Below are 18,760 nucleotides of genomic sequence, written 5' to 3'. Positions count from 1 at the left end.
GGCTTGTAAGCAATGAGACCATGGTACGTCGCTGGAGGGACTTGGTACCACATCTGCACATACAAGTCTGGGTCAGATGCCTTCCTGACGTCTAAGGTCCTTAGACGCCAGGAAGACATCTATATACTTATGTGGATATGGCGTCTGTTCTTTCGAACATGACATCATTGATGACCTGCAGCCGTCTAGAACGAAATTAGAATTGTATTAATACCGTCAGCTGCGCGCGGGCGTTGATATAGATCAACGGGGACAGGTGAAAATGTGTGCCCCGACCGGGACTCGAACCCGGGATCTCCTGCTTACATGGCAGACGCGCTATCCATCTGAGCCACAGAGGGCACAGATGATAGTGCGACTGCAGGGACCACCTCGCGCACGCCTTCCGCGAGACTCACATTCTCACCTTGTATGTCCACACACTGCATTCGTAGTGTCCCATCCCAGCAGCTGACGTATTAATATAATTATAACTTCGTTCTAGACGGCTGCAGGTCATCAATGGTGTCTGTTCTTTCGGACATGTCCGAAAGAACAGACACCATATCCATATAAGTATACAGTTCTGGCGATACCGGCCATGACCTCCTTCTTCTGTGCGGATGCACACATTTTCCCCGAATTCTTACGGGACTTAGAAGAATGTCTTCCACGAGTGGAAATGAGCGTTTGGCGTCATTGGCCGGGAGGCCCCTCGCGGGGCAGGTCCGGCCGCCATATCGCAGGTCTTATTACATTCGGCGCCACATTGGGCGACCTGCACGCCGGATGGGGATGAAATGATGATGAACACAACACAACACCCAGTCCCTGAGCGGAGAAAATCTCCGACCCAGCCGGGAATCGAACCCGGGCCCAGAGGACGGCAATCCGTCACGCTGACCACTCAGCTACTGGGGCGGACTTCCACGAGTAATGAGTGTGTTGGGGTGGGACACTACGAATGTAGTGTGTGGACATACAAGGTGAGAATGTGAGTCTCGCGGGAGGCGTGCGCGAGATAGTCCCTGCAGTCGTACTATCATATGTGCGCTCGGTGGCTCAGATGGATAGAGCGTCTGCCATGTAAGCAGGAGATCCCGGGTTCGAGTCCCGGTTGGGGTACACATTTTCACCTGTCCCCGTTGATATATATCAACGCCCATGCGCAGCTGACGGTAATAATATAATTCTAATTAGGAAAGCATCTGGCCCAGACGGTATCCCCGTGAGATTATACGTTGACTATGCTACAAATATAGCACCATTCTTATCCAGCATCTATCAGAGGTCACTGGAACAGCGGAAAGTTCCAAGGGACTGGAAGAAGGGCCAGGTCATAGCAGTCTATAAAAAGGGTAGAAAATCGGATGCACATAATTACCGGCCAATTTCATTGGCGTCGATTTGTTGTAGAATCATGGAACATATTTTGTGTTCAGACATAATGACCTTTCTAGACTCTGAGAAGCTCATCTGCAGAAACCAGCACGGTTTTAGGAAACAGTGGTCATGCAAGACACAGCTGGCCCTCTTTGTGCACGATATACAACAGGCTCTAGATACCGGCTCCCAGGTTGATGCCATGTTTCTCGACTTTCGAAAGGCATTCGACTCAGTTCCGCACTGTTGCTTCCTCCAAAAAGTGCGCGCTTACGGTCTATCCGATGACATATGCGGTTGAATAGAAAGTTTTCTAACAGACAGAGAGCAGTATGTCGTCCGGAATGGGGTGACTTCAACAGAAACAAGCGTAACATCAGGTGTGCCCCAGGCAGCGTAATAGGTACGCTGCTTTTTACGATTTACATTAACGATCTGGTTGATGGTATTGACTGCGACATTAGACTGTTTGTCGATGATGCTGTAGTCTACAGGAAAGTAGTATCACACGAAAGTTGTGAACAAATCAGTGAGTATTTGCAGAAAATAAATGTGTGGTGTAATGGCTGGCAGTTGTCTCTCAATATTAGTAAGTCTAACCTACTGCGTATAACAAGGCGAAAATCCCCATTAATGTACACGTACAAAATAAATGCCCAGTCTTTGGAAATGGTAACATCCGTCAAGTATCTAGATGTGACTTTTCGAAATGATCTCAAATGGAATGATCAGATTACACAAGTAACGGGAAAGGCGAACACTAGGTTGCGGTTTATTGATAAAATCCGGAAGCAATGCAGTCCTTCAACATAGGAAATTGCTTACAATGCGTTAGTTCGTCCAGTCTTAGAGTATTGTTCGTCTGTATGGGACCCTTACCAGTTGGGTCTCATTCAAGAGATTCAGAAGGTCCAAAGAAGAGCGGCAAGATTCGTGACTGGTACATTTAGCCATCGCGAGAGCGTTACAAATCTCATAGAAAGCTTGAAGTGGGACACACTTGCAGATAGACGACGCGCTAAACGGAATGGGCTGCTCACTAAATTCCGAAATCCGATTTCCGCCGAGGATGTAGAGCATATATTATTACCTCCAACTTTCAAATTGCGCAATGATCACCATTCAAAGATAAGGGAAATTAGAGCTCGTACTGAGGCGTCCAGAAAGTCGTTTTTCCCTCGCGGGATCCGAGAGTGGAACAGAGGGGGGAAATATGACTTTGGCGCGAATTGTGCTCCCCGCCACACACTGCTTGGTGGCTAGCGGAGTGTGTATGTAGATGTAGATGTAGATAATTTCCTTAAATAATGGGGAGGGGGGTGATGAGCTTTGACGCCACATCAATCACATCCAAGATCTGGCGAGTTTGGGACCCAGCACACCAAGTGGAACTCTGCCCACATCCAGAGAGCATATTGGAGCCGCTGCCAGCTTGTCTCTTTTCCGCAGTACAGGCGCCAAGGAGCCGTTGCTATGGAAAGGGATGGATTCACGGCCTATCATTGGCATGATAAAGAAGGTATCGGGATTCATCAGACCATGCAACACGCTACCAATGCGCTAACATATAGTGCCAGTGTTCACGTGCCCATTTTAGTCGTTGTTGCCGATGTCGTGGTGTTAAAATTGGCACATGCAATGGTCATTGACTGCGGAGGTCCATTGTCAGGAGTGTTCGGTGCACTGCGTCTTCAGACACATTTGTACTCCACCTAGCAGTAAAGTCTCTGTGCTAGTTCCGCCACAGTTCGCCGCGTATCCTATTTTATCAGTCAGCACAGCCTAAAACGTACACTATCTGTAATGAGGGGAGGCTGCCCAGCTGCACGATGACTGGAAGTGGTTTCACCTTGGTTTCGCCATGTGTTGAAGACACTCACCACAGCACCCCTCAAACACCCACCAAGTTATGCAGATTTCGAAATGCTTGTGCCGAGACTCCAGTCTGTCACAATCTGCCCTCGGTTAAAGTCACATAGATCGCGTACCTTCCTCATTCTGCACATGGATAGCACGCTCACCGATACTACAAATACATACACTGTGCACGTGTCTGACTAGCAGTCATCCCTCAACAGGTGACGCTGAAATCGGCCTAACTGGTATATATCGATAGTAGGTGGATCATCGTAATGCTCTGTCTGAGCAGTGTAGTTTTATAAAGTTTCAGTAAGTGGCAGTGCTAAACGTAGCCTTCAAAATGGTGTCTGTTAGAAATGGTTGTGCATTACAAGCAGAGAGCTGTCGTTGATTTCTTTTGGTGGAAAACCAGAGCATTGCAAATATTCACAGGCGCTTTCAGAATGTTGACAACTACCTGGCAATGAAATAAAAACACTGTGATTCACTGGGTGAGGCATCTATGGTTGCACCATCGTCGTGCAAACCTGTCTGATCTCTCGCGGGCCTGCCGGCCACGCTCAACAATGACTCCTGCAATGTTGGAATACACGGATACTCTCATTTGAGGTGATCGACAGATCGCAATCAAACACATTGCTGTGCAACTGGATGTTTCTGTTGGTAGTACTGACACGCTCGTCTACCAGTTGGGACAGTCGAAGGTGTGCGCCTGCTGCGTTCCTCATGGCCTAACGGACGACCACGAAGAGCAATGAAGGATTGTCTGTGTGGGGTTGCTTGCATGTTACGTGGCTGGTCGTGACAATTTTTTGTCGAACATCACCACAGGCAATGAAACATGGAATCATGATTTCAAACCCGAAACAAAACGGCATTCTATGGTGTGGTGCCACATCACTTCTTCTTCAAAGAAGAAGTTCAAAGCACACCCTCAGCTCGTAAAGTCATGGCGACAGTCTACTGAGCCTCTGTTCGATGCCTCCTTCATGGAACAACGATCACCGCTGTGTTGTAGTACCCTCAGGAAGTTGAAGAAAGGATTTCAAGGCGCCCGTCGCCACAAAATTGCAAACAAACTTCTCATTCTTCATGACAACACAAGGCCTCACTCAAGTCAGCAGACACGAGGAGGTCACAAAACTTTATTGGACTCTTTCTCCCCATCCACCATATTGCTCGAATCTCACAGCTGTCTACTTCAATCTGTTTGGCCCAATGAAAACTGCTCTCCGTGGGAAGCAGTACATGGATGATTTAGAGATTATTGGTGCAACGAAATGGTGCGCCCAGCGTCAACCAGTGACGTGATACCATGTGGGCATACAAACCCTCTCAGTAAAGTGGCGTAGCGCAATCGCATTGAATGGAGACTATGTTGAAAAATAGGGTTGGAGCCACAAGAGTGGGGAATAATATGGTATATTGGAATCCTGATTGAAACAGACCTGCTTTCAGAAAAAAATGGGCTGCGTTACTTATTGAATGTCCCTCGCATACAGGATGATTTTGATAAATGCGGGCAAAATGCACGAAACGATATCTGAGAGGATAAGAATCAAAAACAGGTCATATGAATGTACAGTTACAAACGTGTTCCAAGGAGGTACAGCTACTAGAAAGAAAAGGTAAAAGATCTTTGACAGTAATCCCAGTACCAGTAACAGGCAGATGGCCCACTAGCCTAAAGTAAACCAGAAAACTGTGTGCAACATTCTGCATGATAACTACCACTATCTGTGTCACTTGCAAGACGTGGAGGATTGATTGATTGTCTTCACGGTGATGGTGTTGTCGCTGGTTCACACAGACCACCTTGGTGATTGAATTTCTATCATCTATCTTATTTACATATGAAGCTATCTTTATGGGGAGGGGGGACAGTACCATCAATCTTCACAACACCCACCTAAGGGCTACTAAGAATCCCCATAATATGATGGTAGCGAATCATCAGCACTAGCCTCAGCATAGATTACTGGTGACTGCCTCGTGCGACCAATATTCCTTCCACAACACCTCACAGCCGAGGCATATCTACACTTCCTGCTGATGACCCTGTGTCCCCTGCTGGAAGACGTGCCTTTGTTGGTATGAAAGGTACTGTGGCTGTTTTATGATGGTGCTCCAGCTCACTACCCTCTTCAGTGCGCAGCTAAAACACTGTTGCAGACACGACAATCCCGTTTCCTGGTGTGTTCTCATATGTGCTTTCAATAATCGAAAACAACACAGTCAACGAAGTTTTATCTCTGCTTCCAAGTGAGTACCTCCAGTGGAATGAATTTCCGACCGTATGTCCATGTGACCTTTTACGCACTTTATCTTTCAATGAACGTTTCCTGCAGTTTTCTCCATATACCAAAATCACTCTCCATAGATAAAGCTGTCTCAAAAGTTGTTCATAATACACTCTAAAATACAAAAAAGCAACGACGCACCATAAAGGGGTTATCCGAATTGGATGGATATCGCTAGATGTGACGTACATATACAGACAAACAAATGATTTCAATTTTAGAAAAAATTAATGATTTATTCAAGAGAAGGGATTTCACAAACCGGGCAAGTCAATAACGCGTTGCTTCACCCCTGGCCTTTCTGCAAGCAGTTGTACAGCTTGCCATAGATTGACAGAATTGTTGGATGTCCTGCTGTAGGTTAGCGTGACAAATTCTGTAGAACTGGCGCGTTAGATCGTCAAAATCACGAGATGTTTGGAGGTCGCTGCCCATTGTGCTGCAAACATTCGCAATTGGGGAGAGGTCTGGCCACCTTGCTGGCCACAGTAGGGTTTGGCAAGCACGAAGACAATCAGTAGAAACTCTCGCCGTGTGCAGGCGAACGCTGTCTTGCCCAGGATGGCTTGCCATGAAGGGCATCAAAACAGAGTGTAGAACATTATTGACGTACTGCTTTACTGTAAGTGTGCCGCAGATCACAACCATAGGGGTCCAGACCATCTCCCCTGCTTATCGGGCCGTATGGAGGGCGACCGTCAGATTGGTATCCCACTGCTGTCCAGGGCGTCTCCAGACGCGTCTTCACTGGTTCCTGGGGCTCATTTCAAAGCGGGACTCATCACTGAAGGCAACTCTACTCCAGACAATGAGATTCCAGGCTGAAGACGTGCCTGGAGACGTCCCAGACAACGGCGGGCTACCAACCTAGATGTCGCCCGCCTTGTGGCCCAACAACCAGGATGTGCAATTTCTTTTCACAGCACAAGCCCTTTGGTTGTTACCACAGCACCCTTACATCATAGCGGTACGTCGACGGTATTCTACGTCCCATTTTGTTGCCCTTCAAGGCAAGCCATCCTGGGCTTGCATTTCAGCAAGATAATGCCTGCTTGCACACGTCGAGAGTTTCTGCAGCTTGTCTTCATACTTGCCAAACCAGGAAGGTCGCCAGGTCTCTCCTCAATTGAGAAACTTTGCAGCATTATGGTCAGGGCCCTCCAAACAGCTCTGGATTTTGATAATGTAACATGCCAATTGGACAGAATTTAGCTTGACATCCCTCAGGAGGACCCAACAATTCCATAACAGTATAAGGGCCAGTGGTGGACCAAGACGCTACTACTTGCTCAATTTGCGAAGCTCTTTCTCTTGAATAAATCATCTAATTTTTATGACAGTGTGGTAATATGTTTGTCTATCATATCTACTGATTTCCGTCCCATTTGGATAATTCCTCTATCGTGTGTCGTTTCTTTTTGCCGTATAGTGTATTATTAAGGAAGGAAGATTAGGTTCTAGCGTCTCGTTGACGTCGAAGTTACCAGAGAGGGAGCACAAGCTCTGATTGTTTCGAGGATGGGAAGGAAATCGGCTGTGCTCTTTCATAGGAAACATGTTGATATTTGTCTGGAGCGAATTACTTGTCTCTGCTGCAGTCTTTGTTGCGATGGCTTTCCTGTGCGGGCAATTTCTTCACAAAATATATGTCCCAACCAAGACGTATTTCTCATTCTTATAATTTTTATTATAGTTTTCTTTCCCCTACTGTTCTTAAAAGTACCTTTCTATTTCTCATTCTCTTAGTCCATTTCATTTCAGGTATTTTTTTGCTACAGCGACGTTAAAAAACCATCCTAGTATTTTTTTCCTCCATCTTTTTGACATCACATGATTCGCTGCCATATAATACTGCATTCAAGACAAAATACTTGACGAATCCTCGTTGTTGGTTCTGACAGAATTCTTTTTGCTGTCAGAAAAATAAATTTTTACCAGGCGCTTGCGAGGAGACAGAACGAAAAGGCTGGTTTCACTGCGTACAGAGCGCAATCTCCAAACTTTCGATCGTTCCAGGTGACCGAGTGACACGGAAAGTTCTGCTCCGCCGGAGTTATCTTGCGGTCCACTCAAATTGTCGATCGTTCCAGATGACCGAGTGACACGGAAAGTACTGCTACGCCGAATCTATCTTGCTTTTATTTTTCTCGTGTAGTTCGCTCGTTTTAGAACTGACCCCGGAAAAAACCTCAGGCCGTGCCTGACTTCTCTGATAAGCGAGCACGGCCTCTGGCTCCACAATATGAGTTTCATTTTTTGGAGATAATGTGGAGCAGCGCGGCTTCGACTCAAAGATTCTGTACTTGACCTCCTCTTTCCTCTAGCCACCGGTGAGGACTGATCGGAGGACTCTGACGTGCTGGACGTCCGTTGGATCCCCGTGCGAGAACTGTGGCTATTAGATATTAAATAAACACGCAGAACCGCAAGAAACTTAACTATTAAAGCACACAGATGATATTATTAAATTCGCTCCTGGTTAGGAACTCGTAAAAGTCACAAAATCGGTTACTTCTCTGCTGCTGCTTGTGTCTCGGTCGGCTACTACTGCCTGACTGACTGGCTGACTGACGCCAACAAGCGGTCACTAGCTTTCAAAACAAACAAACAAAAGACTATCGACTCGCGCTACGGAAATCTACTGTAGTCCCTAACGAAAACGCAGGAACTGTGTCTAATAAATTAGATTAATACGCAGTTATTCAAAAACCTAAGTGTTTGTGGTCGGGTTCTAAAACCAACCCCAACTCTGACTGTAGTTCCTTCTGTACTTTCCTTAGACCCTCTAAATACTGCTCTGGGGAGAAATGAACTCTTACAGCCTGCTGCATAGCCTCCTGTTGTTCCGTTACTTTCCCTCAAGCTTTGAAAAAACTGTCTTTTACGGACTGCAACCATTTTGTCATTACTACTGCCCTATCTAAGGCTTCTACTTCGGTTTATAGTTCTATGATATTCTGATTAACTGCCTCTTCTGTAGCTCTGGCATACTGCATTACTTCTCCAGTCAGCTGTCGTAGTCATTTGTTATTTAATACGTCCTTCGCTAAACTTGCAATCTGCATAGTGTGCCATTCACTCACGGCTATGTTCCCTTTTGCCCACTGCTTAACCTCGTCTACGGTGTAGTTCACCCTTCGAACGAATTCCACGTCAACAGTGCCAAATACTGTTTTCACAAGCCGACCTCCGGCGTCGATCCAACTCCTCTTCCTTCGTGTATGTGGGATAACCATCGGTACCTCGGTCATCTCACTTCTTAAGTTTTCTTATGCTCCATGTACTCTCTCACATACCCAAGCACTTCCTTTGAGTATCCCGTGACGAAATTTGTCGAATGCTTTTTCCAATCTTCTCACCTCGTTACGCATCTCCCATGCGTTGAATACCACCCGTATCATCCAGCGATAACTGATGATCATTAGGTCTTCCTGTCTGGCGAACAGCACTCGCTCTTCAAGGTGCTGGTTCTTTAACGCTTCCACCTCAATGAAGATCAATAGTCCCGCTATGAACCGCATCATCTTGCCTTCTCTGCAACTCACCTATAGGTAGGAATAGCTTTTATTTTTCTCTTTCTTATTTTTTTTGCTGCTTACACTAATTACATTAAATCTGCACCTAACCTAAAAAAATATTAAATGACTATCTCCAAGGCCTTAATGCATACGGGTTCCTCGTTACGGTTTCATTCACAACGTCTTGTTTATTTTTCGATACCTTTCGCCTCACTCTCCCTTTCCAGTCCGCATCTCCTGTCCGCTGAATAACTTCCGGATTCCCTTGAAAAGGTCTCAAACACCCTACACGCGCAGTCGTCGTTATCATCGGTAACTGAATCTTGACATTTACCGGCGACGTAGTCCCTACCACTTGGTATGGCCCTTGATACTTTGCAAAACACTTCTTTGTCTTTCCCTTCGGCGCATACGATGTTGAGAGCATCACCCACTGACCAACCTTATACCGTAGTATTCTTACCGTACGGCACACCCATTCCTGTTTCCCCAGTTCTCGTGTATTTACCCTTCGCACTCAGTTCCATATTTCTCTAATTACTCTGGCAAATTCCTTAACAAACTCTCCAGTCATCCCTTCTTTCGTTTTTAATATGTCGAACGGTGATGGCGTTTTACAACCATATACTACTTCATATGGCTATATTCCCGTATTCGAATGCTGTTTCGAGTTCAGACAGACAGACAGACAGACAGAGATCCCAGTTGGTGTGATGTGAATCAACGTAGTATCCATGAATCGTTCCGACTGTCCTAAGCTCACTTTCAGTTCTTCCATTGGTTTGCGGATTTAGAGGATTCGTCCTTAACTTCTTCACATTCAATAACTTACACAATTCCCTGAATAGATCTGACATGAAGTTCGTTACCTGGTCTGTTACTATTGTTTCAGGCACTCCAAACTTCAATATCCAGTTATTCACTAGCGTTTGTGCCACTGTTGATGCTTGCTAGTTTGGCATCGCCTATGTGTCTTGAAAACTGATCTATGATTGTGAGTACATATCTATTCCCTGCAGGTATTTTACTGAGTAGACCTAAGACATAAATCCACAGAAATTCGAATGGTGCTAATGCTAATGGTAACGAGTGCAATGCTGCTCTTGTTCGACACAAATGCGCCTTCTGTGGGCACTGTATGCAGTTCCGCACATACTGGCTTACGTCCGTCTGCCTATTCCTTTCTGCTACTCTTTCGTTGATAGATGTCCATGACCCACTAATCTGTGATCACGAGCTTCTTGAAGCACTCTATTCCTTAACTTCGCTTGCACTACTACCTGCGGTGCCAACATGGTTTCTCTGCATAGCAACGCACCCTCACAAGAATCTATGACTGCTTAAAATACGGCTTAAAATCATCATCCACCTTCTTTGCAGTTTGCCATTCTTTAGGCTCAGTATCCCCATATGTAATACTGCTACTTTTCTACTTCAGCCATCCGCATTTCCGTGCTTCTTCCTATGTTTATGCGTGACTTAAGAATCAAATGCACTTAACACGAATAACCATTTTAATGCCGCATGCTCTGCTATTACTGTTAACTTTTATCATACAGATAACATTTGAAATACGTGATTCCATAAATAAGGCTTAACATCTCTTTTTCCGTGGTGGAATAACTGCTTTCTGCAGAATTTAGTTGCCTTGATGTATAACCCACCCTCCTTCTACCTCTTGTGACAGCACACAGCCAAGTGCATGGTTCGATGCATCACATGATAAAACAAATTCTCCATTAACATCCGGAAAAACCAATATCGAACTCGATGTTAAAGGTTCTTTTAGCTCCTGAAAACAAGCTGTCACTCTTCTGACCACACAAATTTAGTACCCTTTTTTAACAATTGTGTCAACGGTCTGGCTGCATCCGCAAATCGTTTTAGGAGCCAGCGGTAATAGTTCGCGACTCCTAAGAACGATTGCAGCACCTTTAATGATTCTGGTCTAGGAAATTCACGTGCAGCTCTAATTAATCTTCTGCCTATCTTAACCTCTTCTTTATTTATGATATGACCTAGGTTTGCTACCTTTTCCATCACAAAATTACACTTTTCTTACTCAGAGTTAACTTCGCTGCTTTTAACCTCAGGAATACTTCCCTTAATCGCTGCATATGCTGTTCCATATTACTCCCATAGATAAACATGTCATCTAGCCGTAGACTTCAGCCTCTGAGTACTCCGACCAGCAATCACTGAAACTTTGCAGGTGCATTTTCTAATTAGAATGACATTCTTCTCAAGTGGTAGTGTCTTTAGGTTGCTGAAAACGCTGTTTTGTGTCGATCCTGCGGTGCAACTTGTATCTGACGATAACAGCTCTTCAAATCCTTTATTAAAAAATGTCTGTGATGTCATAAATGATCCACGATTTCTGCGATATTTGGCAAGGAGTAGGCGTCCGTTATGGTTTTCGCATTTAGGTGTCTGTAGTCACAAAAAAAGCTATACTTTCGGGGTTCAGCCATTGTTTTTTTTTTTTTTTTTTTTTTTTTTTGCGACGACTGTTCCTGCCCCCCAAGCACTATTACTTTCTTCAATTATTTCATCTTTCAGCTGCTGATCGATAAATTCCTTCAAAATTGGCTCCAAGTTCCTTGGTACTCTGTATGGTTTGTGACTGGTAATTCATTTTTCCTTGGTGTGTGATGCTTTGTAATATGTGCTGCTGGTAATGGCCCTTTTGGAAAAACAAATCCTTAAATTCTAAAAGTAATTTTTGAGTCTCTTCCCTCTACATGCTTTACTTTTCCTCACAATGCAGTTTCAGTGGTGTCCAGCGATTGTCAGAGACTGATAGTAAACCGAGCGAGGTGGCGCAGTGGTAGCACACTGGACTCGCATTCGGAAGGACGACGGTTCAATCCCGCGTCCGGCCATCCTGATTTAGGTTTTCCGTGATTTCCCTAAATCACTCCAGGCAAATGCCGGGATGGTTCCTCTGAAAGGGCACGGCCGACTTCCTTCCCCATCCTTCCCTAATCCGATGAGACCGATGACCACGCTGTCTGGTCTCCTTCCCCAAACCAACCAACCAACCAACCAGACTGATAGTAGTGGAAGAACAGAAGCGCCACCCCACTCTCCATTGTTGCCAAGCTTATTCAAGATGGCGGATCCAAGATGGCGGTGATAGATATGGCAACATCGCAATGACGTCATGGCGGGAAGTTCAAATTTTGACGGGAGGATAGGTCAAATGGGCTACCTCTACTAACGTAACTCCCTCTCCTCCTCCCTCCCCTCCCCCAGAAAATAGCGGGAAGTTCAAATTCCAGCAGGACAATGCAATACACCATGGCTACCTCCACTAATCTAAGAAAATGGTGGGGAAAAAAAGGACACTTGAGCTATCTCCACTAACCTAAGTCATACGATCGCCACCAGCCTGTGCTGGATAGGATGAATGTAAGTTTTATTTTGTAGTCAGTCTTTATTTAAACGATTTCAGGCAGGAGCTCCATCCAGTGTGTCCACCATGAGGTCCGGAGTCCAACTGACCTAGTACATGGTACAGCCACCAGACTGCACTTTCATCCCATGGCGGTCTGAGGGAAATATTGAGGGGAAAGACCTCAGTCTGTGTCCAGCTGCTGGAGAGAGGAAGGATTGTACTTTATTTATTTTGGAACAATTTATTTAGGGATGGATTTCAAGTAGTTTATTTACTACACTGATACAAAACACTCACTCTGAAATGCTTGGGGTAGCAATTCACAGCCTACAGACCTACAAACTACTTGTAAATCACCGAAATAATGCAGTACACTGATATGCAGACCTGCAAAATACTTGTAAATTGTCAAAATAATGCATGTATAATGCTCTGCAAATGCGCTTGTTAATTGTAAACTATCGAAACAATGCATAATAATGCACTGACAAACTACAGAACTGCAAAATTCTCGTAAATCGGCGAAGTAATGCAGTTCACTGATGTGCAGACACGCTCACTAATTATAAACTGTCGAAATAATACGTACATTTATTTAGGAATGGACATAAAGTAGTTAATTTATTACATTGATTCAAAACACTCACGCTGGCGTGCTTGAGGTTTAATTAATAGTCTACAGACATGCAAACTACTCGTAAATCAGCGAAAAAATGCAGTACACTGATGTGCACAGACGCAAACAACTCGTAAATTGTCAAAATAATGCTCTGCAAACACTCTTCCTAATCGTCAATGGTCAAAATCAGGCATTGCACAGCCTGCACACCTGATCACAAAATAATGCAACAGACATGAAAACAACTAGTAAATTGTCAAAAGACAATTCGTGTGTAACGCTATGCAAACACGCTCACAACGCTTAAACAACCGAAAATAATGCAGTGCACATACACTCATTGCATATAAAAAATGCTTTCGAACTACCATCAACTGCGGCTTACAGCGAAGTGTTCCAATGCACGCACGTGTCAATGCCGCCGCAAACCACTGCCATATCGATCAATGTATGGGGCGCGAGCTACGGCTCTCAGGCCACTGCTGACGACAAACAGCAGGTGAAAGTCGTGTCTACATTTAGAGTTCTTCGAGTGTTATACTGATGTCACATGTCCATGTAAATATGAGCCAAGTCACCCTCTGGCTGTGCATGTGTTCACCGTTGCTGGTGGGAAGCCTGCTGTCCTGCAAAGACCTAATTGCCGAGCGACTCACCCACACAGATGCAGCAGAAATCTGTTCAATGCTTCCCAGAATAGCACAGGCTGCATTGTTCCTAGTGATCCTAATAGGACATGTGAGTTGCTTCTAGCCATGCACGTGTTTACCAGCCAAGCATGGCGGACGCATCGATGTGATATGCTTGCGTAGCTGCACACCATCACAAGCACATCTAAAAGGTCCTCAATGTTACACTGATGTCACGTGGCTGTGGAAAATAAGCACCAAGTCGACCTCTCGGGAACTGTATAGTGTCTCAGAAATAGTTAACAGTCGCTTTTGTAGGAGATTTCCTGATGTTTCAGCTTGTCTGCATGGAAATTTTCGGCCTAACAGAACCTGTTTACGTAAATAACGAAGAATAACACCGAATGTATTCCTCCTGATGGTCCTAATGTGACACCTCGTCCATCATGTGTTAGCATTCCTGGAAATCGTGCTTTCAACAAACATCTCTGAAATACAAACATTCTCACTGCTATGTAGAGGCTTCTACGTCCCTGTACAAAGGATGTCTTGTAAATGAACTGAGCATTATCAGTGGCCAAATTGAATTACCCGCCAAATTGCTGATGCCACCAGTGTGGAGGCACTGTCTGCCTTTTTTTTTTTCTTTCTGCAGATGAGACTTTCAGTGGCAAAAAACTATTTTGAACAGATCACCATATTGCACCGACAATTAAACCCTGCAAAGGGGCCTACAGATCATCAAATACGGTAAGTCTATTCCTCAATTACAATGTTCTTCCACTGAGGACGGGCGTTTGAATATTAGAGCTTGAAACTGATCCCCAACCAGACAGTATATCAGCACGTACCGTGTTGATGTAGTAAGCATACAATATGTATCCTTCGCCAATACAAAATCAGCCCTCTTGCATTATTCATTTAGTTATCGACTGCGAGACACACACACATATACCGTAAAGACTGTTATACAGTTCCCCTCAGCACAAAGACGTCACTATTTCTGGTCCTCATCTGCTTGCTTGCTTGCTTGCTTCCTACACCAATCTCCAGACTCAGGGATTACAAGAACAAATGTATTTTCACGTGATTTGCCAGAATATTACACCGTTTACACCATACTTCTCGATATTATAGAGGACAAGTGGTTATTTTTAGGAAATATGGTGCGAAATTGTGATTTAGTGTGTTTCAGTGCGCGATGCACCAGCCTCATGGCATACGGCAGATGAAGGCTGGCCAGCGCGTTATGCAGATGACACAGTTTTGCAATGAGCGTCGGTATGTGTGTACGTGCGCGGCAGCTATCAACAGCCAGAATGCAGCATTAGCAGAATTAAGCAGGCATGGGCCACGTGTGGCGCAGTTACATTAGCCAACTCATCGAGAACGTTCTAATAAACATGGCGCCGCGTAACCGGCGGATTCAGCAACGGTCTGCACTATTTAAGGGCATCAGAGGTGGGCGTCGGCATCGGTTCGACCGATTGGGCGGTCGGTTGCTGTTACGTCATCATCATCAGTGATGATGTCCCCGAGGACCGGCGGGCGGAGGGCGTTGCCCGCTGCTGCACCGGCGACTCCCGGCATCGTCACGAGCCGCAGCATCTGCAGGAGGCAAGCTGGGCCAGGCCTCGAGCTGCTAACCTCCTACCGCCTGCGCAGCCACTGACCGCGAGCGGCGTCACGTTCCCCGGGCTGCGCGCATCAGCACGTTTCCACCATGACACACACGGTGGGGCTGAGCTACCGGAAAATGTATTGGAAGAACCAACAATAAAGAGGAACGTTGCTAAAAACAGCCACCTTCTTCTACCCAGCCATGCCCTACAACCCGACCACGTTACCCTCGCTGGCCGAAGTGGCCGAGCGTTTCTAGGCACTACAGTTTGGAACCACGCGACCGCTATGGTCGCAGGTTCGAATCCTGCCTCGGGCATGGGTGTGTGTGATGTCCTTAGGTTAGTTAGGTTTAAGTAGTTCTAAGTTCTAGGGGACTTATGACCTAAGATGTTGAGTCCCATAGTGCTCAGAGCCATTTGAACCATATAAAAGCTCCACTAATATCATCCGATAGAGAACTCTGTAAGATTTTTACCTCATCTCTCTCCTTCCATATATCGAAAACAAATACCGTCTGCATGCGAGCATTGATCACATGTTATGATCCTATTAAGTATACAGCTATTGATCCATTTCATGGACCAGTATAAAGTTCCATAGCCTGTACTGTAGAAGGATGACCGTATCCCACAAACTATACTGAAAGGCAAAGAGACCCTCCCTGTGACCCAGTGTCGTTGTTTGAAACATTGTTTTTTTCTGCTGTAACACGCTTTGTACACTACCATATATTTCGTTTTTTCCGCCACGATTTTGAGGTTTGCGTCAGGTTCTAAACTGTCATTAACACGCTCTGATCCATTGACTCTCACAGAAAACTAGACATCGCACAGTGTAAATCATGTTGTTACTGCAGCTACGATAACATGCCACACACGCTGGATGATTTTAAATAAAAGACACTTACAACATAAGGAAACAGGAAGGGTTTGGTGGCGTTTTGAAGAGTTCCCAAACTGCTGTCCGAAGGTGATTGACGACCTCTTCATTTAAACTCATCTGTCACAGTGACGGAATAGCTTATGGCTCTGTATTCCATTTTGACTGATTACTCATATTGCAGTCATGTACACAATCACTATTTCAGTGCTAGCCCCTCAACCAAAACTCTTTCTACAACTCAAACAAGTGATGTCAGTCAATCATTATGTGGTAATCAACAGCTTACCAATGAATGGCTGGGATCGAAAAGACATCGTCGATGTACTGTAATAACAAGCATCACAGTTGATAGTGGTGAACAATTTTAGCAATTTTACAGTAATTTCAGCACTGACCAGTGATGTGACAGCATGTTTCCCAATTTCAGTATCATAGCTAAACCGCCCCTCCTCTACTTTGCGAGTATCATTGTGAATGTAGATAGATGACTGTACAGTACATCCATTCATTGTTAATTCACGAACACATACATCATCAAAGTATACCAGACAGTGCACCACATATTTCTAGTACCTCGAGCATAGTGCTTAATTTACGATCTCCATCTATGCAGATGGGAGTCACAGAGCATTCTCGCCTTCTTAGGATAAAATTAAAGACTGAAAGACTCCCTCACACTGTCTTTGACCAAAATGCCTTGCAGCACCGTTACCAATTTAATATGCAGCCAACCAGAAGTAGACCTCTACATTCCATGTTTCGTGAATGAATGGAACTTGCCGAGTCCTTGGCCACCCAAGTGCACAAGATTTCTACAGATGCGCCCATGTCGAGGAGGTTAACACTCCTTATCGTTTGAACACTCCTTATCATTTGAAAGTGTTGTAACAGCAGACGGTTAAGAAGAACAAGAAACGGGTGATTTTAACGCATGATGGGGCTCCTGACTGACGGAGTTCGAAGCATTTTACATGAATCAACCGTTATATAAATTTTACAGTATTGTACTAGTGTTTGTGATCAGTACCAGGAGGGTATTGGTAAGAGAGAACATAAACACACGCACTCCTAAGGCTACACGGTTCTGCACTTAAGACAGGCAATAATGTTAGATCGCTTGAGGCTCTGACGTATCAGTCATGTGGAATACAACACTGTTAATATTCCAATGTAAGAAATATATTTGCAGTGCATGACATACCTCCTTCTTGTAGATTTCTCTACGATAAACTATGGTAACAAACTGTAAAACGAAAAAACAACTTCCTTAAAACAGTCTGCTGGTCTTCAGGCATCGCGCCAGCAGTGGTAAGCACATGCACATCCAGAGGGTGACTTGGCTCTTATTTACATGGACATGTGACATCAGTATAACTCTCGAAGAACTCTTAACTGTAGACGTGACTTTCACCTGCTGTTTGCTGTCAGCAGTGGCCTGAGAGCAATAGCTCACGTCTCATGCGTTCATCTATCTGGCGGTGGTTTGCAGCGGCATCAACGTGTGCGCGCGTTGGAACAGTTTGCTGTACATTGCAGTTGACGATAATTCGAAAGCGTTTTTTATGTGCAATGAGTGTCTGTGCACTGCATTGTTTAAGGCTGTTTAAGCATTGTGAGTGTGTTTGCTTAGCATTACACACACATTATCTTTTGACAATTCACAAGTTGTTTTCATGTCTGTCGCATTATTTTCTGAACAGGTGTGCAGGATGTCCAATGCATGATTTCCACTGTTGACGATTAGCAAGTGCGTTTGCAGAGCATTATTTTGACAACTTACGAGTTGTTTGCGTCTCTGCACATCAGTGTACTGCATTATTTCGGTGATTTACGAGTAGTTTGCAGGTCTGTAGACTATTTACTGCGATCTCAAGCATGCCAGCATGAGTGTTTTCTATCAGCGCAATAAATAAACTATGTGATATCCATCCCTAAATAAATGTATGCATTATTTCGACAGTTTATAATTAGTGAGCGTGTCTGCACATCAGTGAACTGCATTATTTCAGCGATTTACGAGTAGTTTGCTGTTCTGTAGGCTGTTCAATGCATTATTTCGATAGTTTACAATTAGCAAGCGTGTTTGCAGGGCATACATGCATTATTCTGACAGCTCACGCGTAGTTTGCAGGTTTGCACATCAGTGGACTGCATTATTTCGGTGATTTACAAGTAGTTTGCAGGTCTGTAGGATGTGAGTTGCGACCCCAAGCACGTCAGAGCGAGTGTTTTGTATCAGTGTAATAAATAAACTACTTGAAATCCATCCCTAAATAAATTGTTCCAAAATAAATAAAGTACAACCCTTCCTCTCTCCAGCAGATGGACAGAGAGTGAGTCTTTTTCCCGCCATTTTCCCCCAGACCGCCATGGGATGAACGAGCAGTCTGGTGGCAGTACCGTGTACTAGGTCAGTTGGACTCCAGACCTCATGGTGGACACACTGGATGGAGCTACTGCATCATATTGTTTTAATGAAGACTGCCAGAAAATTACAGACTTATGTCCATCCTATCCAGCAGCCCAGCATAGACTGAGTCCTTTTCCCGCCATTTTTCCTCCCAGTCTGC

The 18,760-nt window shown here is 44.8% G+C and overlaps 1 non-coding gene across 1 annotated transcript; it reads left to right on the top strand.

Moving 5' to 3' along the window:
* The first annotated feature begins 1,029 nt into the window (after positions 1–1,029).
* On the top strand, positions 1,030–1,104 carry Trnat-ugu. The gene has a single exon. It is a non-coding gene; the product is annotated as a tRNA-Thr (tRNA).
* Positions 1,105–18,760: the final 17,656 nt, after the last annotated feature.

Source organism: Schistocerca americana, chromosome 4 (genome assembly GCF_021461395.2).
Source record: "Schistocerca americana isolate TAMUIC-IGC-003095 chromosome 4, iqSchAmer2.1, whole genome shotgun sequence".
NCBI lineage: Eukaryota > Metazoa > Arthropoda > Insecta > Orthoptera > Acrididae > Schistocerca > Schistocerca americana.
Note: the sequence above shows the minus strand (reverse complement) of the source record. Positions and strands in the feature narration are given on the sequence as shown.